The sequence below is a fragment of the Mus caroli genome, unplaced genomic scaffold (assembly GCF_978045245.1).
Source record: "Mus caroli unplaced genomic scaffold, Mus_caroli_1 scaffold_13, whole genome shotgun sequence".
NCBI classification, from domain to species: domain Eukaryota; kingdom Metazoa; phylum Chordata; class Mammalia; order Rodentia; family Muridae; genus Mus; species Mus caroli.
Window position 1 is genome coordinate 32210101 of NW_028227268.1, and position 22096 is coordinate 32232196.

Consider the following 22096-nt stretch of genomic DNA (forward strand, 5'->3'; position numbering starts at 1 on the left):
AGCCTCAGCTGTAGTTGATGGCCCAGGATTGAAGGGGTCATGCAAAGGATTTGAGGCTTGGCACCCTGAAGAGAGCCTATGAGAGGCTATTGGTGAAGCCTAGTTGGAGTGGAACACCCCAGTGTATTGGAGATGTCAGTACCATGGGATGATCACCAAGAACAGCAGCCGTAATGGAGTGGATCAACCTGAGCATAGAGTGCTACAGAGGACAGAGATGGAGAAGTGATGCCAGCCCTTAGGAGGAGTCCAAAAGATCAAGTGGAATCCCAGACACTGAAAGAAGAAGCTGTAACATTGAACTTGCCTTGGAGACTCAAAGATGTTAAAGATGCCAGAGCCATGGGACACATGCTGAGGAAAGCTGCTAACAGGGAGTGGAACCAGCCCAGGAGGAAGCAGTTTGTTGCAGTCAAAAAAGATGAAAAAGGAGTGGAGATCTGAAGACCACTTTGACATCAGCCATGGAGATGCAGAGTTTGGAGTTTGCCCAGCTGGTTTGCGGCCTTGCTTTGGGGATTACAGTTAATTAAGTTGAATGAATCTCAGAAGAGACCTTGAACTTTGGACTTTTAACATTGTTGCAACTGCTATAGACTATGAGGACTTTGAAAGTTGCACTAAATGCATTTTGCATTATGCTATGTTTAAGTATGGTCCCCATAGACTCATGTTTTTGAACAAGTCTATGGGGACCAGGGAGTGGAATGTGATGGTTTGTATATCCTTGGACCAGGGAGTAGCACCATCTGAAGGTGTGGCCTTGTTGGAATAGGTGTGACCTGGTTGGAATGGGTGTGTCACTGTGGGTGTGGGTATAAGATCCTCACCCTAGTTGCCTGGAAGTCAGTCTTCCACTAGCAGCCTTTGGATGAAGACATAGAACTCTCAGCTCCTCCTGCGCCATGCCTGCCTGGATACTGCCATGCTCCCACCTTGATGATAATGGACTGAACCTCTGAACCTGTAAGCCAGCCCCAATTAAATGTTGTTTTTTTATAAGACTTGCCTTGGTCATAGTGTCTGTTCACAGCAGTAAAACCCTAACTAATACAGAAGTCATCAATGTAAAAGAGCTTCAGGGAGATTTAAAATGGGAATGAATCTGTTCAAAGTACCCCAATAGGCATGCGTTCGATCTTTATGTCTGTTGCTATACTAAAATATCCTTACAAAAAGCAACTATGAGAGGAGAAAGGAGTTTATTTGGCTTACAGTTCCAGGTTATTGACAGCAGTATGGGGGAGGGAGTCTAGACAAGAATTTCAAACAGTTGGTCACATCACATCCACAGACAAGAGGAGGGCAAAACATGATTGCATACGTGTTCAATTGCTTATTTGCTTCTGCTGTGCTCAGGTTCTCTTCTCATACATTTCAGGGCCCCCTGCCTAGGGAATGGTGCTGCCCAGAGTGGACTGGGTCTTCCAACATCAATTAACGTCATTAAGGCAACCCTCCACCAGCCAACCCAAGGTTGAGAATCTCTTCCCAGATGATTGAAAAGGCTCGCTAGCCATCAAGGCATGTGTGAAAGTGTCCCAGTGAAACCCATTGTTTTGTACAATGAGCATGTGCTGAGTGAAAATGAAACTTGCCCGATGCAAAACAGAAGCCCCAGATACTGTCAGGTCAGTATGCCAACGGCCTCTCCCTAAGTTTTAAAACAGCACAATTCTTAAAACACACACCTGACTCCTTTTGTACTCACAGTAAAGCCTGACAATTAGCATAGCTTGGAAATCTACCAATTGACTATATGGCACTCCCTTTATAAAGGATCAGTGGTTTAAGGGGCAGTAACAAAGTTACTAACTAAAAGATAACTGAAAATTAGCCACATGAAATGACCACTTAAGGGTTAGGAACTGTAATCACAGCAAATGTCCCACTTCCTTGGGGGGACGCAGGGGAGGCTATTGTGTGAGAGGGCCTGAGAAGTCTCTGTACTTTCCTTTTGGTCTTGCTCTGAACCTCAAGCTGTTAAGTTGATTTGCTTTTTCTCTTTAAGAGAAAGAAATGAAATGTTGACGCAGTCTTCAACATGAACAGACTTTGAGAACTGTATATGAAACAAAAGAAATCAATTACATTCAGGTCACATATTATTTAGCTGTAGAGCCAGCCAGCCTAAGTTTAGTGAGAGATCCTGTTTCAAATGGTAAGGTGGCAAAGGGAGACACCCGACATTCACCTCTGGCCTTCATACAGATGTGTTCACATGAACACATGCACCTACCTACATGTACACATACCTACAGAATTATGTACATGCAACATATACATGGGAAATACGATGTCCTTTTGCATCCATTTATGAGGATAAATCCCAAGTGTATTTGCAAAATGGAAGTCCTGGCTTCAATTTAGGGCCCAGGATTGCAATGGTGGGAGCAGGCGAGAATGGGAAGGTTTTGTTTTGTGTTTGTTTATTTTGGTTATTGGTTGTGTGTTTTCTTTTGTTTGTTCTGCATTAACAGAACATAATGTTCTTCTTAGGCTTGGGGATATAGATCTTGCTATAAAACTGCAGACACATTTGCAGGGGAAAAAAAAAAAAACCCAACCTGTTCCTTACAGGAAGGGATTTGTCATAGTGTAGACACCAGATGCTGCAGCAGCTTTTGGGAGAACACCTGCTCTGCTGACTGAGGTACACAGGTTCCCCGGATAGGATGCTGATGAGACTAGAGCACACCTGGGCCCTGGTTCCCTGACAGTGATGGACCAGTCAGAACAGAACAGAGTCACTCAAACTTTGACTTGAGATGCCCTGGGAGGATTAAATGAACTGTTCCCTCAGATCTGTTACTGGGTTTTGCTGTATCTCCACAAATAGAACTTCTGGGAAGCTTTGACAAAGAAAGACCCTCCCTGAAGGTGCCGGGAACCATCCTGTGTACCAAGATCCCACGCTGAATAAGAAGTGGGGCATGAGAATCAAACTGAGCACCAATGCTCATTTCTCTGCTCAGCACGGTTGAGAGTGTGGCAGTCACCTCTCAGCCCTGCTGTCGTTCACTCCTCTTCATGATGGGCTGTATCCTTCAACCCATGAGCTAAGAAAAACCTTCCTCCCATAGCCTTTTAGTTGTTTGCTTGTAGCAATGAAAACCAGTAACGAATATGGGTACATAGTCTATGCTGCTCTTTCTGATGAGGGGGAGTAAGAGAAGAAGTAAAACAGTCCATAATCCAGAGGATGCTGCTTAAGGTGTTTTAGGACTTAGAGAAGGATTCAGCAGGTACAAGGGTTTGTAGACACGTAGGAAGAGGGGAGAAGGACTAGAGTAGAAAAAAAAAAAAACATTGTGAGAAGTTTTCCTAAGGGTATTTTCCAACAAATAAAATTTAGAGGCCTATTTAAAAAGTATCATCATTGTCTGTTTGTTAGTATTGGTTTTGAAAGTGTTCCTCTTAGAGACCAGATCACGTGGATCAGTTTGGTAAAGTGGTTACCCAGATTTACTCTTCTGACGACGACGGTTGCACGCTTTGTTTCAGTTTTTTTCTTTTTTCCTTAAAGCCACCCTGCCAAAGCCAGGCAAAGGGTCACGAGCCCGTGTGCCTGTGCTCTCAGTCACTCAGAGGCTGAAGCAGGAAGATCGTGTGTTTAAGCCAAGAAGTTGGACCTCAGCCTAGGCAACCTAGGAAGACCTCATCCTCACAAAATGATAATGACCCTGCAAGAGTGTTTTGTGTCTGTTTTATAAATGAAGAAGTGAAAGAAAGCATCGGGGGATTTTGTGAGTTGGTTAGATGTGCAAATATCAGTGAAAGGTTAAGAGTACAGGCTTTCTGGTCCCAACCCCCCTGTTCATTCCTCTAAATGTCATCACAGTGTATGTGCTATGCTTCCCTGCATGAAACAGCGTTCCACTCTCAACCAAAAGTACAGCTTATGACATGGTACTGGCTATAGTGTTTGCCTTCCCCAATTCAATGGCACCGGCTCCATGCAGGCTACTCCGACAGACTCATGATGTTCTTGCTGGTTATAGAAGCCTTGGAATAGCCGAGGCTCCCCTCTTAGAGGAAGGCATGGTACCGGCAGATTTTGGTAAGCAAAGGAATGCTGCTTAAACAAAGCAGAAGTTAATGGCAGTGTCTGTCACCATGTGGTTCTGAAGCCGCAAGAGCATAGCAAGACTTTCACACTGCTTTGTATAAAACCATTGCCTGTGCTTTTTTTTTCTTTTTTTAAATCCTAGCTGAAAGAACAAAACATTTTTTTTTTCTGAATAAAAATGAAGGTTTTAAAAATCTGAATGTCCCTGTGTTTTGATGATATAGCCATTTAAACTCAATGCTTCTTGCAGGGCCAAAGTCAACTACGAAGAAATGGACTTGAGAGAGACTTCATAGCTTTGTGTGTCTTGAATAGTCTTGCGGCTGCTGGAAAAGACAAAACATAGCTTCCCTTGAAGAGAAAAAAGTCGAGCTTGTTGGGGGAATTGCCCAAGAGTATTTCTCCATGCTCACACATCCCAGGAGCTGCTGCTCTGAAATCCTAGCCTCCTGAGAGGATTTGGACACCGCTCACATCACCCTTTGTACTTCCCGTTCAGCTGGACCTTCTTGGACAGGCCACAGAAGCTTCCCGACACACTTCTATGCAACTGATCCTCTGTGTCCATGGGCTGCAACCCACTGTAGAATGGAAAGACTTAGAGAGTAAAACCTTGAATTTATTATGCAGCAAGTACTGCACTGAATCCTCGTAGGTGAAGTGGTGTGGCCTTCAGGCATTGCATTGGGATTTAGATGTAACTTAGAGATAGCAAAGTATACAAAAGGATGTGCCCAGTTATGTGCAAACTGCATGTAAGTATGTGTGTGTATGTATGTATGCATGTACGTAGTACATATGTATGTATATATGTATGTACCTATCATATACAAAAATATTGGAGAAAGGCGCTGTTGCTAACCCCTTTCCTAATGGTTAGGACTTATTCCTAAGAGCTGGAAATGCCATTCTCCTTGTGACCCATCATAGACTTCTGTTGCATAAATAGTAAACATTACTGGTTCCCATTCAGTTTCTCTTAGCATGCTTCCCATGCACATACCAAGACTTGAACAGCTATCCCAAGTCTCCTCTTAGCTAATTAGAATTAGAGTCTCCTATGTATGTATGTATGTATGTATGTATAGATATCCTGGTATTTTGGTATCCTTGTAGGTCCTGGGACCAAATCCCATGAATACCTAGGAACAAACACGAACCTAAATGATACTTTTACTAGTATTTTATGAATATGAAAAAAGAAACGTTTCTCTTGCCACACATAGTCTCCATGAACACTTTCTGTACTCGGTCTAATAAGTTCACTAGTGCTAGGTAGAAAGTTTGGTAAGATAATTCACAGAGGAGATAAACATCTGACATTAAATAACAGCTCAGTGTGTGATGTTCTAGTGGAACATTGCTTGCGATGTTCTAAAGGCAGTGGGTCAGGGTGGGAATGCTTTGAACAGCAGGTGACAAGGAGATTTAGCAAATTAGTCAAGAGAGGAAGGAGAGCAAGTTAAGCCATAAGGGAAGAACAAGGAACACATAACGGTCGGGCGTGTTTGAAACAATTCCGCAAGATGCAAGCTAGAAACCTTTGTACAGGAGGATCCCAGATGGTAGAGATGTTGGGCATATAGATGCCATAGTAAAGAAAGGATGGATATGTGAAAATAATGTTTGGGGTTCATATAGAAAAACTTGTAACACCCAGGTGACGTGATCATATAGAAAGATGTGGGGGAAACATCTGGGAAGAGCACTGTCTTGGTGAATGATAGTAACTCTAGCCAGTGGAGTGTCACATGAGGATTGGAATGGTCTAAATCTATGCTGTCACCCTTGGCTATTGAGTACCTTATAGGTACTCTGAGGAATGTGATGTTTGCTGCTACTGAATTTTAATACGCTTAAATAGTTATACGTGGTTTCCACCGTGCACAGTGAACACAGGTCTATATCCATATCCTTGCATGAATAGAAACTCCAGTTTTTAGCTGAACACATGACTGCCCAGAATAAAGATTGCAGTTTTCAGCTTATCTGGCAGCAAATGTGGTCATATGGCTGAGTTCTAGACAGTTCTATGGGAGTTACAGCATAATTTCTGGGTCATGCCTTTAAAAAGTCAGGGCCTCTGCTTGCTTATCCTCCATAGGTTGGGACATGGACACTGTAGATGGATAGGGTGGCCCTGGCATGACAGAATAGCAAGATAGATGAACCTAAATTTGATTGCATGAGCAGAGCTACTGTATGAGTTCATAACGTTAATTACATTTCCATCTCGCTCAGGCTGCTTTTATTGGGAGCTTCTCTTGCATTTACCCTATCCTGGCAAATGCTGTTCAAGAAATTGACAAACCGATTCCAACAGTCCAGGCAAGGTGCAATAGAACTGAGAACTAGAACGATGTTCTGGGAGTAGAATAAAGGGGAATAATCACAGTAAGATAGAAGTGTGTGTGTGTATGTGTGTGTGTTTTTGTGAATGTGTGTACATGTGTGTACGTGTGCATGTGTATGTATGTATGTGTATAAGTATGTGTGTGTTGGTGTGTGTGTGTGTGTTGGTGTGTGTATGCATGTAAGTTTGTGTATGTATGTATGTGTGTTGGTGTGCAAGTACGTAAGGTTAGAGAGCCATTCCTCAGGATACCTCTACCTCATATTTGAAGATAGGATCGAAGCCTTTTCCAGGGACTCCATGATTAGGTGAGGCTGACTGGCTAGCAAACTCCTCAGTACCTCTGTCCCCACCTCCCCAGTGCTGAGAACAAGTGCATACCACTGCACTCAGTTTTTCTCATGGGGATTAAACTCAGGTCAGAGCTGCACATAAGAGCTGCTGTCTAGAGCTAGGTATATTGGCACATGCCTCTGGTGTCAGAATTTTGGAAGTAGAAACAAGAGGATCAGGAATTTAAGCCAATCTTGGCTGCATGAGGACTTTAAGGTCAACAGGGAGAGATAAGACTTCTTCTCAAAACCACAACAAAAGCCAAACAGTAAACGAACAACCCCATAGTGGCACTACTGTCTGGAGTAACCAACCCATTTCTACTCAGATTTGAAGCCCAATCCACGGAATCCATGCCTGATGCTATAAACTTGGTCAAAAAGCCATGATGGAGTAGGTCATGGGCTCTAGCAGGGTGATGAATAATCAGGGTTAGCTAAGCTGGCATAATACCAAAGGACCTTCTAAATATATGTGACTGCATTCACAGACAATGTTATAACAGCCTTTATCAGAGAAACCTCTCTCCCCAGCTAACAACAGGAAATAGGGTCATGGTTGTGCAAGGTGTTCAGAATGAATGATGAATGAGTGCTCAGGCCTCAGCTATGTATTTATACTATGTTTTCTAACGGAAAAGGGAGAAAGTAGGAAGGATGGCTACAAAATGCCATCTTCTGGGCAGACCCACCATTGTGATCACAAACTCATGGCAACTGTAGATACCAACACTGACTCTACAAAAGAATAGGCTCATTAGTAGTCAGGAATGGATGGAGAAAGGACTGGGAGGGCTACACACACACACACACACACACACACACACACACACACACACACACACACTTATTGCCCATCTGTTTGCTACTGATAGACTCTCACTGCTGATCCCACCAGATTCCAGTGGCTAATCTCAATCCCATGGCCCTGGTTAAACGGAATCGATCACAGATACAACCAAAGCTATGACACATAGGTTGAAGGGAGAGTTAATTGACACATTATCTACATTATGAAATGGTCAACAAACAAAATTTAACTTTAAAAAAACTACAACTTTAGACAAGTTTTGTCTAAACCTAAAGCTTGCACTAAGATTTAACCAAACCTAAGATGCATTCCAGCAGCCAAGTGTGGCATCGCTAGATCAATTTAGACCCCTTTTGAGTTGAAAGCTGTCAGAAAAGTTGACTGCTGTAGTCAAGAGCTGACCATGTAAGCCTCTGATTTCCCTTACTTGGAGCAGTATAAAAGGGGGCTCAAAGTGGGGAGTCCTTCCCCAGGTCCTTTGAGGATTATATGACCTCCTGTAACTCAGGGACATCTTTTTTAAGTGTCTGAAAAACCTTTCTTTGGCAAAGGAATCACTAGGAAGGATGTGGCCAGGGACTCAGTAGCATAGTGACTTCCCAAACCGCCAGTTTGCAGAGGGAGCTGACCTAAGTACATTTGCATGGGTCAGTCCTCTGTGACTTTTCACTTCCATGGCTCTGCAGGGACTCAGTGTGTTCCTGTGGTTTATTCCCTCTTTTGAAAACAGCAGTCACTGAAATCAGGACTCAGGCCTTTCCCTTCTCCACAGCAGCTACCAAGGAGGATATCTCCTCCTATATAACTAACATCCAGCTTTCATTATCCCTGACGGAGGCATGGGCCAGGTCATCCACTGGCTGCATAAGTCTTACTTTGAAGATGAAGAAATTGATCCAGCAAGAGATTAAATACCTTACCTAACAGCCCTCTCTCAGTTCATTAGCATCTGAGTCACAGAATTGCAAAATCACTGTGTTGCAAAACACCCTTAGGTTTGTTTGTTCAGCCTTGACGAGTCTGAGGACTGGGGAAATTTAAATGTTGTCTCCTAGAAGAATTAAATCTCGACCCCTTGGTAAAGTTGACACATTCAAATAAAGATAGAAGACACCCCAGGAAATTCAAATTTCAGTTAACAGTGTTTTTTGTTTATTATAAAAATCCTGCCCCCGCCCCCTCGTGCAATGTTACTTGCTAATTAATTAGTTCTCTGAAATGGAATTTTAACTCTGCATCCTGTACCTGATATTTCAATCCTACCTCAAGGCAATCCTTTCCCTGGCTGCTTTGCACTCCATAACTTAATGCTGGGTGCTTTAGCTATCTCACCACTTGTTTGTATGCCGTTTCTGGTCATGTGCCTGTGAGAGGAGGATTGAGCTCGGTGCGTTTTGTAATTTCGTCACGGTCTGAAACCATTTCAAAGTCAGAAACAACCTCTGGTAATATTTATAAGACAGGCATGGTTCATTTACAAATAAATCCACTACCCTTTTGTCTGTATACTTAACTGTATTAGGGAATTATAAAGTTGGCTCAATCCTCACACTATTGCCCTGTAGCCAATTCAATTTCTCTTCCAACCATCTTTTAATGTTGAGAGTATTGGGTGGGACACAGAAGGGAGGGGGCCAGGTAGGTCCAAATGGGCAGGAAAGTTAGATTTGGCGAAACAAAAACCCAGCAAGAATAAGGTCCAGTATAATAAACAACCAACCTGGGAAGAATGCTGTAGATAGTCAGTAAACAGAGCTGTGGAAAAACAGACCAGTCTCACTGATAAAGAGCTGGGCGTCCACAGAGCTGACAGTGAGAACAAAACGATGCAGGTATTTTCTGGCAATACTGGTGACTTGGGAAAAAGAGCCACAAGAGTGAAATGAAACCCAGATAGATAAAATTACCTTCTTTTCTACCCAGCTGGTAACACAGGCTCGACCACATAAGCCCTAAGTAATGTTATACCAAAAAACCCAAACAAAACAAGAACCCAACAACAACAACAAGAAAGAACCCCCAAAACAAAAAACAAAGACAAAACAGAAATAAAGAGAGAAAGAAAGAAAGAAAGAAAGAAAGAAAGAAAGAAAGAAAGAAAGAAAGAAAGAAAGAAAGAAAGAAAGAGAGAGGGGAGGGAGGAAGGAAGTGGGGGACAAAGGGGGAAGGTTCACATTCGGCATCTTAGCTTAGCTGTAGACTCAACTCTTTGCTGTAGACACCTCAAATGTTTTTAGCCATTCCCTCCCTGCCTCGGTCATTTTATAAGTGAACCTGTGGAAGGTTCCAGCACATTAAGGAACAGACATCCCTGTGAATAGGGTAGAAAGTCAATGAAGCCGAATCTGAATAAGGCATCTTTCCCGTGTGTGACAGTCTGCAGAGTCCGGCCTGAGGAGCAGACTGTGTAGTGTGCATTTTGCTGCTGTGATAAAGCACTGACCGAAGCTCTTGGGAAGGTAAAGGTTCTTTGGCTTACTCATTTAGATCACAGTCTATGACGAAGGAAAGCTAAGGCAGGGACTGAAGCAGGCAGGAACTTGTGGGTAGGAACTGAACCAGAGTCCACAGAGGAATCCTTGTTGCTTACTGGCTAGCTCAACTAGCCTTTTTAATTTTTTTTTTAAATACAACCCCAGGACCATCCACTTAGGGTGGCATCCCTCCTGCACCTCCCACCCCCACCCCAGTGATCTGGGCCACTCCAACATCAACCATTAATCAGGAAAGCACCCCCTAGCAACTTGCCTAGAGGCAATTTGACTCTAGAATTTGATGAAGGCTTTTTTTTCCCCACTGATGTTTCCTTGTAGGACCTTAGCTTGTGTCAAGTTGGCAAGGGACAAAAGAGCACATGGACCGTGTGATGTGGGTGATTTCTGAGTCCACAGGGGTTTTCACCAAGTATACATGTAGCTCTTCTCTTTGCAAAGAAGCCCCACCATGTAAGTGAAGCATAGGTCAACTAGGGTTCACAGATTCTAAGGCAGGAAACAGTATTGCCAAACCTCAGGGGTTTCCCCAGCTGATGAGACTTGAACTCTTTGTTGTTGTTGTTTTCCTGCTACTTGGTATTTCATATATGGTTTTCCCTGGTACTTCTGATGTTTTCTCACCAGACTGACTTGTTTGTAACCCTTAAGAGAGTGCCCTGATAGAATCTGCTGCAGGAGATTCCCCTTCCCTGTCCTTCCTAGAGATTCACATCCATATTCCTTAGCAGAGATACTATGGGATTCAGAGTAGAGTTGGTATGGATAGAGGGGCCAAGTGTGACGCCTGACTGAGCAATCTCTCTGTGTTCCAGGTTCCTCATCTGTGAAATGGGCTCAACTGTAGCTTTGCAGGACCAACAAGAACTTTCCCTCTTGCTACCGTGGCTTTGATAGTTGAGTTAGTTAGACTGAACTAGCAGTATGTAGATTAGCATCAGAAAAAGTGTGCAAATTATATGTACCATGATGTCCCTGGAATGCGAAGAGAATCTTAGAAGTATATTCACCTTTATCAGGGAATACAGAGAATGGGAGAAGTGGGGGGAAATCTAGGCAATTAAGAGGGGGAAATCAATCATTTTTTAGGGAGATCAATGGGCTTCAAGAATAGAAAATAGCCTGAGATCCTGGTTATCTGAGCTCTCAAATGATGTCAACCCAAGTTTCTTCCTTTCAGCCACTTATCTTCTGGAAGATCTGGCCTGCAGTCAAACGGGGAGAATCTAAACAAAGCCTTCCTCTTGAGCCTCAAGGGAGGGAAAGGGTGAGAGATAGGGGGTGCTGGAGAAGGGCAGTCAAATCTTGAAATTTATTAAAATACTCAACATGCTGATGCTGTTTTCGTATATTTTGTGTTCTTATGTCCTGGACTTCTAGTGGCTTAAACTACACAGGAAACTGAGAAGTGAAGACAATTCCTTGGAATGCTCAGTACCGTGGCTGATACGCAGTGCCTGCTCAATGGACACAGTTGTTAGCAGTGTTGCCCTTGTTGTCATAGCAACTCTGGGGTTTGTGGCTCCTGGCTGAGGATTCCCAGGTCTCCTTGGAAATTTGCTGTGGGAGGGTACTGTTGGCAGAGCTCATCTTGACTTGCTAGGCCAGGAGGAACTGGCTTCTGGGAAATGGGCTGTCCTGATCCCATTTAGGTTAAGCTGCAGGTGTGGTGGAACACACGTGAATCGTCCACCATCTTTATCACTGGAGGCTGAGAGGGGACGTTGTTCTAGCAGGGAGCAATGAGTGGCTAGCAACTGAACATTGATAAGTACTAAGTGTGTATTAGCATGTTTTCTCATGTCAAACATCTCATTTTGACAAGTACTCACAGTATCTAGCAAGCAGCCATTTGCTTAATCTTGCCACACTCAGGCTAGCCGGGAAACTTCCAAATCTCTATTCCAATGATGTGTTTCCCTGTACCCTCAAGATCCCCAAGCCAATCCAGGTTTATCAACTTTGCCCAGTGTGTGAGGGACTGTCACATAACTGTGTATTGGGAAGGTGGGATGAAGGGATCCAGTCAGAAGAGAAGAGATAACGATAAATAAGGAACTACTCCAATCTTCCAAGGCACTTCAGATCTAGGGGTGGAGGTCACAGGACAGCTCTAAACAAGATGGGTGTGTGAAAAGTGCAGTAACGTAGGATAAAGCCAGAAGGGGCCAGAAACAAGGGGAGGCAGCTTCTGTCGAGTGTTGTTAAAAGAAAGTCTCATGATAAAGTCATTCGGTTTGGGTATCGAAGGATTGGAAAGACATTGACCATCAAAGATGAGTAAAAATGTTTTACATATATATTGAGTAAATGCCATAAAGAATTGTGAAAGAATGGTGTCTAATAGGACTGTGGCAGGCAGCCTTCTTTGGTGCAAGTACATGCTGTTCACTTAATAAAGAAGAACATATATATATACATATACATATATATATACATAGATAATAGAGAACATGTGCATATAAACACATATTGACATATTATATATGTGTGTGTATTATATAATATATACAAGTACATATATATTTTTCTCCTAGCAATTCAAACTTAGAGCCTTGTATATGCTAGGTGAGTGCTGTCACAGTGAGCTACATCTCTAGCCACTTATGTAGGACTTTGCTAGCAAAGTAATAAGCTAGTGACTAATTTCATAAAGGTAGTCTATGTTTAAGAAGCAATAGAATGTGTTACTATGGTTGTCACCCTATGTCCCTGTTGTGTTGGCCACTGTGTTGTAAGAGTGTGCCTATGCAAGTACAACTTTCTCCCAGCCACTGGACACTAGGAAGTCTGGAGCAAGCATAGCTAAAAACCACTTTTTTTCCTGCCTCCTACTATTCTAAATACCTTACATGTATTATGGTCTCTTAGTAACCCTTGGGGGCATGATTGTTCTTATTTTCCCAAGGCTGGCACTTTGCTTAAGTCACCTATCTAAGGTCACAACTTGCAATGCAGTAAAACTAATAATGTCTAAACCCAACGCTGCGTCATCATGCTGTAGTAAGATGCACTGGCAACACCACTTCACAACAATTCGCCTCATTGTGATTCTGGGCCTCAGGAACATGGTTTATTGTAAATTTTGCAGGAGGTGGTGTTCTTAACCATGACTATGACATGGGCTGAGGGGACACCTAGTTCTGATATCCTATTGACTCATGGTCTATCTCTGGACATGAGAGATGGAAAAAAAAATCAGCCCTGATCTAGAGAGATGGGAGATAGCCAACTCCATCAAATTTCAGGGAGCAATCCCCTTAAGGACTTGAATCCCTGAATAATTTATACAGCGATCCATTCCCTTCTTCTAAGAGGCTTTTTACTTTCCAACAGAAGCTCAGATGGTTTCCTAGAATCCCAGCATTTTAGGATTGGAAAACCTTAGGCTATTGTCCAATACAACATGACTGTTCCATAGTCTACCACGCCACACTGGCTCCATTTGTGTTGTTGTGGCCACAATGCCTGCCAGAAACAACACAGAGGAAGAAAGATTCTTGTTTTAAAGACTCATGCTTTGAAAGGTTCTGCTCTGGGGCAGGGAAGCCAAGGCAGGGCAGAGCTCAGGTGATGGTACCTCGTGACAAGCACAGGTTTCTTCAGTCATCATGGACCAGGACTATGGGACAAACACAGGAAGTAAAGGAGGATAACCTCTTCCCAAAGGTTCCCCCATGGACCTGCTTCTTCCAGTGAGGCTCCATCTTCTAATATGCCCATGTTCCCCACCCCTGTATGGTGCCACCATTTGAAAAACACGAGTTCAACCCATGAACCTATGGGAGGTATTTCAGACTCAAAATCACAGCACAATACTGTCTGACTTCACTTCCGCGCTCTCTGCAGTAACATTCTTCTGAGGGATATAACAATTCTGCACCTGAGACGAGAGTTTGCTGGTTGCATACAGTTCGTGGAGTGTTTATCTATCACCCTTCCTTTTCCTTCCACTCCATGTGAATTCACATTGAAAGTAATTAAGAGTGACTGACAATCGAACACACTCGACCTTCACAAGTTCAAACAGGAGGAAAATGGCAGCTCTGAGAAGGGCAAGCGGAGATGAAGGCCCACCCCTAACCAAGAAGCTATTTGTAATCAATACCCACTGGTAAAGGGAAAAATCAGCTTTCTACAGTGGAGTATCTCTGGGTGTATTGACCACACTCCAAGGCAAGCCCCACCGGTATCCAGGATCAATACAAAATGGACTCCATATTTGTTTGTTGTTTGTGTGTATGCATGAGGTTTGTTTCATTTAGGTGTTTGTTATTTGTTTGTTTTGATTTTTTTCTTTTTGTTACTTTTGGTTTGTTTCAGAGGGGAAAGAAGGGAGGAGGAGGAGAGGGGAGGACATGGCGTTTGGAGGGGAGAATATGAGAGGAGTTGGGGAAGTGGAAAGAACATGATTAAAACATATGAAAATATTTTAAATAAAAAATGTTTAAAGGGGCCATAATAAAGATAAAGTAGTAGGGAAAAAGGGACCGATGTTATGTAAACAACCTTGATTGTATGTTAAGTCTATTTTTGCAATCATGTACTTGCAAAGGTTGGCCCTTTAATTATTATTACCCCAAATCACTAATAATACTCTTTGGCTGTTCTTGATGCATGTGGGAATTTTTTTTATGCAAAGTGCTGATTTCATCCGTGATAGAGATTCCCCACACTGGTAATTCCCTATATCTGATGTCAGCCCAGGACAGTGCACAGTTCTCACTGTCAGCAAATTCCTCTTTTTATTCAGTTCAAAATGTTTCTAACTACGGCTGGCCCTCCACAGCCCTGGGAAGCCCGCTTGTGCTCCACTCTGTGTCTTTGCCTAGTATTCATAGAACTGCTTTTAAAGTCACAGCTCTCTTGAAGTCTTTCACTTTACTTCTGTGACCCATGTTCAGCAACTGATGAACCCTTCCTCGATGAGAAAGTTCTCTGGCTGGTAGTCTTTATTCATAAAAGAGTTGGCATGCATACCCCTAATTCTAGACTGTACCTATAACAGCTAATCTTTATTGTCAACTTGACAAGATTTGAAATAATCTCTGGGGTATATCTCTGGTCATGCCTTTGAGGTGTTTTTCCCAGAGATGTTTAACTGAAGAAGGAAGACACACGTTGAATGTGGAGCAATAATACAGACGGATACTCCCAAGTGTCTGTAAAGGAGAAAGATGAAACCCATCCGAATGTTCATCTCTCTCTGCCTTGTCTCTGGATGCAATGTGCTCAGCCACCTGACACTCCTGCTATTGGGCCTTCTCAAGTATAGTGGACCTTCAAAAATATACCTTTAGAACTTTTAAGTTGCTTTTTGATGGGTCATTAGTCATAGGAAGGTAAAAAGAAACTAAGAGAGAAAATTGGTGCCAGGAATGAGGTAATTTCTGGATTCGATGGCTTGCAAGTCTTTGGAGCTGGTTTATAGGAGGAATGTGGATAAATTTGGATCTGTGGGCTGGATAAACATTAGAGTGCTATAACATAGCTCAATGGATCATTATGGGGGAAGTTTGCTAGGTCAGGGTGGGACAATAGGAAAAGCACCTTGAAGGCAAGACCACAGCCTTCATGGACCACTGAATCTGCTATAGCTGTAGTGGTAGGGGTGGCTCTAGGTATAGAGATAGTAACAGAGTTGGTAACATCATCCATGTATTACTTTTGTGCATGAATGATAAAATGAAGGTGGTCACAGAGGCTTGCAGCAATATTCCAGAAAGTCACCAAAGCAAAGTGATGTGGCTCAGGGCTGAATTTCCCACAAAGAAGTCCTAAGAACCATTGCATGAAGCTGTAAAGGTGAATCCCAAGTGGCAATGGAAACCCCAGGAGTTGGAGATGCCAAGACTGTGAGATGTTTACTCAAGAAAGCCATAATTGAGTTAGCCCAAGAAAAGGGTTATGTGTAGTGCAGGCAATTTGGTTGCCTTTGAAATCACCTGGAAGCCACACCCCTGGGCATACATGTGAGGATGTTTCCAGAGAGGACTGACTGAAAAGAAACAGCTCAATGTGACTGTAGATGGGAAATCCTATAGACTAGCTTCTCAGACTGAACAAAAGGTTTTTAGTGAGATTCTTGCCCAGAGAATTTTGTGTGAAGGGACTTTGTAAAATATATCTTATCTTATACTTTAGCTACCCACATAGCTTAGTTAAGTTTATAGATTTGGTTGTTTTTCTTTTGAGTAGTGATACTCAGCCAAGAAAGCATCTCTGGATTTTCTTTAGGGCACAGCGAAAGGAGGGGAGACCAACCATGTCTTTTGCCACATGGTCTTTTTCTATCCACCCACCAGGGTCATCTGTCAGAATGGGCCTGTTGTTTTTAAGTTTCTAATATCATTAATTCTGGATATATTCTCAGAGGAACAGATGGGTTGGCATAAGTCTGCCCTTTGAGTCATGTTCAGACACAAGCAGATGCCTTATGTCGTTCAAATGATGTTGCAGAATTCTTTGACTAATGCAATATTGCAGCGTCTTTACTGGAAAAACAGGATGACATAAATCAGGAAGACGAGCTCCAGTGCCTAGCAACCAAGACTTCGTCTGGTTATTCCCTTCCAAGATAAGAAATTCGCCTTTCTTCTACCCTCTAACTCAGCATGACTGCATCTTTTAAAGACTGTGTATCCTTATATTAATGAACCACTGGCCTCTCCTGTCAGCTTGCCCTGACTGAGAAGGAGGGAATGGAGCTGCTTGCCCTATGCAGCACACCTTTGCAAGACAGCTGGCAGAGCCTTCTGAGCTCTGAGCTTTCCTCTGTAGCCACAGAACAAAATGCCCACTAGCTCTCACTGATCTTGATCTGTGACCTTGTCTCAAAGGATGCTATACAGCATCGCTCCTCAGACTCAAAGGCACTAGAGATGTCTTGAGAACTTTGCTAAGTTGCAGTATCCGGGTGTGTGCTTTGAGCATGGGGTGCTCCAAAGCTAAAGGAGCTCAGAAGCTAAAGCTGTCCTCTGTGACTTCTGCAGACAGGGTGAGGGGGCCAGGCTGTAACAAGTCTTGTTTCCTCTATCCCCCTGCAACTGCTCTGAGGAGAGGGCTTAGGGGGTGGGGAGGGGAGGGGAGGGGAGAGGAGAGAATATAGGGGATTTTCAGAGGGGAAACTAGGGAATATAGAGATAACATTTGAAATGTAAATAAAGAAAATATCTAATTAAAAAATAGAAAAAAGAAAGAAATACTGCAAGCTCAAAAGAAAAAAAAAAAAAAAAAAAAAAAAAAAAGGAGAGGGCTTGCCCTCAAGAGGGGTGGACCAAGTAGAACTGTTTCTTCTCGTAGCATTCCCAGCAGCCAAGGAACCAAATCTCCTTCATCCCTGAAGTAGGATCTAGGAACACATTAGAGATGCCACTCCATAAGATGCCATTTCCCCTTCCTGGATTCTCTGTCTGGTACCAAGCAATATATTTTTTTATTTTACCCTTGCAATAGTCTCATAAAGTCATAATTACGAGCTCAGCCTTTGAAGACGGTCAGGCAGAGTGGAAGGTGCAGTAAGCCAGTGATCAGGTGGAGAATTCAGTGTAGGTTTGCTGACTCCAAAGGTCACCATTTTCCATTGCAGCAGTATTTCCCAACGCACATTCGTCAGAACAGATGTTGACTGTGTTACATAAGAGAAGGGGAAAAAATCGTGTGTAGTCTAGTAAGTTTTCAGAGATCTTGATGTAAACATAAACAAGATTCATTTGGCTGACTTCCTCTGTGCCTTTAGCACTCTAAGCCACAGTGAGACTTTGCAAGAGAGGAGAGAATATGTGGGCCCCCATCTCATTTCAAAGTGGAATTGTTGGGGCTGGGAATTTCTCAGTGCTTAGAGCACTGACTGCTCTTCCAGAAGACCTGAGCTCAATTCCCAGCATCCACGTGGTGCCCACAACCATCTGTAACTCCAGCTTCAGGGGATCTCATGCTCTCCTCTGGTCTCCATAGGTATCTGGCATGCAAGTGATGCAGACATACAGGCAAACTATTCATATACATAAATTAATAAAAATGAATAGTTTTGAAGTAGAACATTTAAGACTTGATATAAAACTCTAATCTGGTGTGTCCGTGTCGGTGTGCTTGTGCGTGTGCGTGTGCGTGTGCGTGTGTGTGTGTGTGTGTGTGTGTGTGTAAATGGATCAGCAAGTACAAGCTTGAGCTGGTCTTCCTGGGCTGGCTTCCACATGGTGGCTCAAAGCCGTCTGTAACTTCAAGATTAGGACGCCCAGTGCTTTTTTTCTGGTCTCCACAGTCAGTGTGTGTACATGGTGCATAGACATATATGCAGACAAAAAACTAGTATACACAAAAATAAATAAACAAGTAAACCTTTAAAAAAGATCCCCAACTCCTAACCTGTCCCCCTTTGGAAATCTTTCCAGTGGAAGATATGGGAATTTTCTCTTAAACTTTGGGGGCACTCGAGCAGTCTTCACCAGCTCCTCTGCCGTCTCTTTGCCAAGTGGGGAATTTTCACAGGGCTTTCTTACACAAAGAATGGAATGCGGAGTTTACACTCTGCTGCCTTTAGTCCTGATTTAGAAATCCTGGGGCAGGATGTCCTGAAGGGAGATGGGGGTGTGGTCTGCCTCAGAGTGAAGCTGATATTGTTCATCAAGAGCAAAGAATGTCTTCTACATCTCCATTCAAGCTGGCAAGGAGTGGGTCCCAATGTCCCAGAGCTGCTGTTCTGAGAGCAAGGACCTAGCACCTTCCCCCATCCACACCCCACCCTGGCCAACACATACAATCCTGGAGGGCTTGGGTATAGAACTATGTATTGGAATTTACACACGTCCTATAGCCTCAAAAGTAGCAACAATACTATGTCAGTTAAAAATAAGTAAATAAAAGAGGTTAGTGTTGAAAAGAACGTTCCAGTTAAAATGACAAAGTCTGGGATGCATAGGAAGAGTGTTCAGGGTGCCTGTAGCTGGGGAGGAGACAGCTATCTCACCTGATGAGAGGAAGAGGAAGAATGGGGCTCTGGGAAAAAGCCAGTGTCAATGGGTGTTGGCTGGCTGCCATGAAATAAGCGCTACCCCTAGGAACATAGGGAAGATCCTTGTCCTTCTGCATATTCTCACTTCCAAAGCTGCTAATCATAGCAGGCTGAGTTGTGAGTCTCTAAAATGCCTCCTCCTATCCAGTCTGCCCCAGAGACAAGGCAGTAAATATGAGGTTACTGAGGAAAACCCCAGCTACAACCAGATAGCTGCAGGGAGAATGAACTCTCCTTAAACAGTAAGGGGAAAAGGACCATGGTCAAAACTTCAAGCTGGTCCCATAAAAGAGACCACTAAAGGCTAGTAGACCCCACCAAGGTCAGAGACCAGCAACATTCACAAGGTCAGCAAAGAACAAGGCCAGTCAGAGTTAATGCTGAGCGCAGCAGATGAGCCAAGGTCAAATGGGGGAGGGAAACTCCAAGGCAGACGAACCACTCCCCTAATTGGGTGAGTAACACCTGAATTGCAGGTGATTATCTCCCAGGTTGGTATTGGTCCTGAAGAACATGCAAAGAGCATGCACACCCCAGTTGTCTTGGCCTGACAATTGATTGTGCTGAATTAACACATCTCAATAGATGCTACCTCAGTCTCTGTCCAGTTTCTGCCTTAAGTCTTAGAAAAAGCCACGACGACAACATAGTTCCGTGGGTTCTTCCCTCTCTTGGCTTTCTTCTACATGGGAGTGACTCCATCCTTTCTTGGGACCCTCTCATCAGTCCTCTCTGGAGCCCAGATTGCTTTCTAGAGTTCTGCTTTTTGTAAGAGAGCTTCAAATATTTCTCTATCAAGTCTTTTCTCTTTAACAAAACCCCTTCTTCAACTCGCCCTTCATCATTGGTGAAATTCATTCATTCTTGAGTATATGAGACAGAGAGACTCAGAGATGCCAGGACCCTGGTTCCCGAGTTCAACCTACCAGAGACTGAGAATTCCTGTTTACACTTAAGGGTCCCTGTTTTTTCTGTTCCATTATTTTAATGATCGCAGTCTTGTGTGTGTGTGCATGTATGTGTGTATGTGTGTGTGCATGTATGTAACAAGGCTTTGCTTGTATGTGCACACACACATACATGTATGTGTTTGTGTGTATGAGTGCCAGCATGGAAGTCAGAGCAAATCCTCAGCTGTTGGTCTTCTCCTTGTCCCTTATTTGAGACATGGTCTCCTGTTTGCCGCTATACATGGCAGGCTATTATTTGGGAAACCTCATGTTTCTTCTAGCTCTCATCTTGCCATAGAAGTGCTGAGATTGCCCGCACCTTGTAGTGTATCCAGCTGTAGGTGGATTCTGGGGTCTGAGCTCAGGTCTTTATGCTCTTTACACACTGAGCCATCTCCCAGCCCAAGAAAGTATATTTGGTGATTAAGATTTCGCTGTAAAATATATGTGAAACACAACAACAGTACAAAGATGCAAAGTTGCTCAAGCAAGCAAGCAAACAAGCAATCAAGCAGACGTGTTTCCTTTGTGAGAACATGCCAAGGAGATATTGCCAAAAACAGGCAAAGGGCGCCAACCAGATGAGAGTTTGGTCACTGGTCTGCAGCCCTCATTCCTCAGCTCAGGGAGGTCTGACACAGAGCAGTGGGTCTTAGAGCAAACCTCCACCTGAAATACAACATAATCCTAAACCCACAAGGGATTTGAGGGGCTCAACCCAGAGGTTTGCTTTCCACGATTTAGTCAGAGAATTAGAATCTGTGATCATTCTGAACACTGGAGTCATCAGCCGCGATGACTAATTTTGACTTCAAGGGGAAAACATGCTGCTCTGTCTAATTTTGGAGACAAACTAGATTATTTTTCTGGATTCTTGTGCCACCCTTACCAACCTTGCTAACCTGTGGAGACTTTAAGGTGCCGTGGTGCATTTCATAAGCCTAGGGGAATATGACACTCAGGATGTAAAGAAAGAGAGTCCAGTATGATTGTTAGCCATTTCTAGCTCAAGGAACGGACTGGCTTTTGACCCCGCCCCCTACCCTGCCCAGTCGTCATCTGCCTTACACATGTGAGAATCCACACATATTGTTTGAATCTTGAATCTCCTGCTTGGGGGTCACAAGAGAATCTTTGCATCCTGGCACTTGGATCTTAGAGAAACAGAACCCCAAGCTAAAAGTAGACCACAAACAATAAGAAACTTGACCCGGAGGCAGATTATTAAGCTATTTTTAAAGAAACCTTCCTTATAATTTTCATAATTGAACAAAGTTGGTCCCGAGACTGATGTGCAGGTTCCAGTGAGTCTAAGTTAGAAAAACCCTTTCCATTTGCATGGTCCACATTGCCTCTTCATTTCACAGAGAAGGGCCAAAGTTCTAGCATCATTGGTCCACCAGAGTCACCTGAGAGATTCAGTTTCAAAAAAGAAAACATGTGGATGATTGGATGATGCCTTAGGATCAATACCTGAAGTTATCATCTGCATCACACATGTGAGAATTCAAACACAAGGACCTACACACGCACACATGCGAACACACACACACACACACACAAATGTGAACACACACATAGACACATAGTGGGGGGAGAAACAGGAAGAGAAAGAGGGAGAAGGAGGGAGGGAGGGAGGGGGAGAGAGAGAAGAAGAAGAAGAAGAAGAAGAAGAAGAAGAAGAAGAAGAAGAAGAAGAAGAAGAAGAAGAAGAAGAAGAAGAAGAAGAAGGAGAGAGAGACGCACAGAAGTAAGCACATGCATCTTTGTCTTAGAGCTGTTCACAGCAACAGTGGAATAAACGTCACGCTGAAATTGCATGACAGCTTCCTCTTCCTGGTGTCACGAGACAGAGTGACTCGTCCCCTAAATTAGAACTTAACAATATTTTGGCAGGATTGAGGTCACTTTGTGACAAGACTTTCTCTGATGTGGAGTGTTAGCAATTGCAGTAGCCGTGAGTGTGAATATGTAAGAGCTAAAACAGAGAACACTCCAGTTCTGTGGGCTGGGAGCTTACTGCACTCCCAAATCAAGAATTCAGGTGGGATTCCTCATTTGATCCTTGCACTGCGT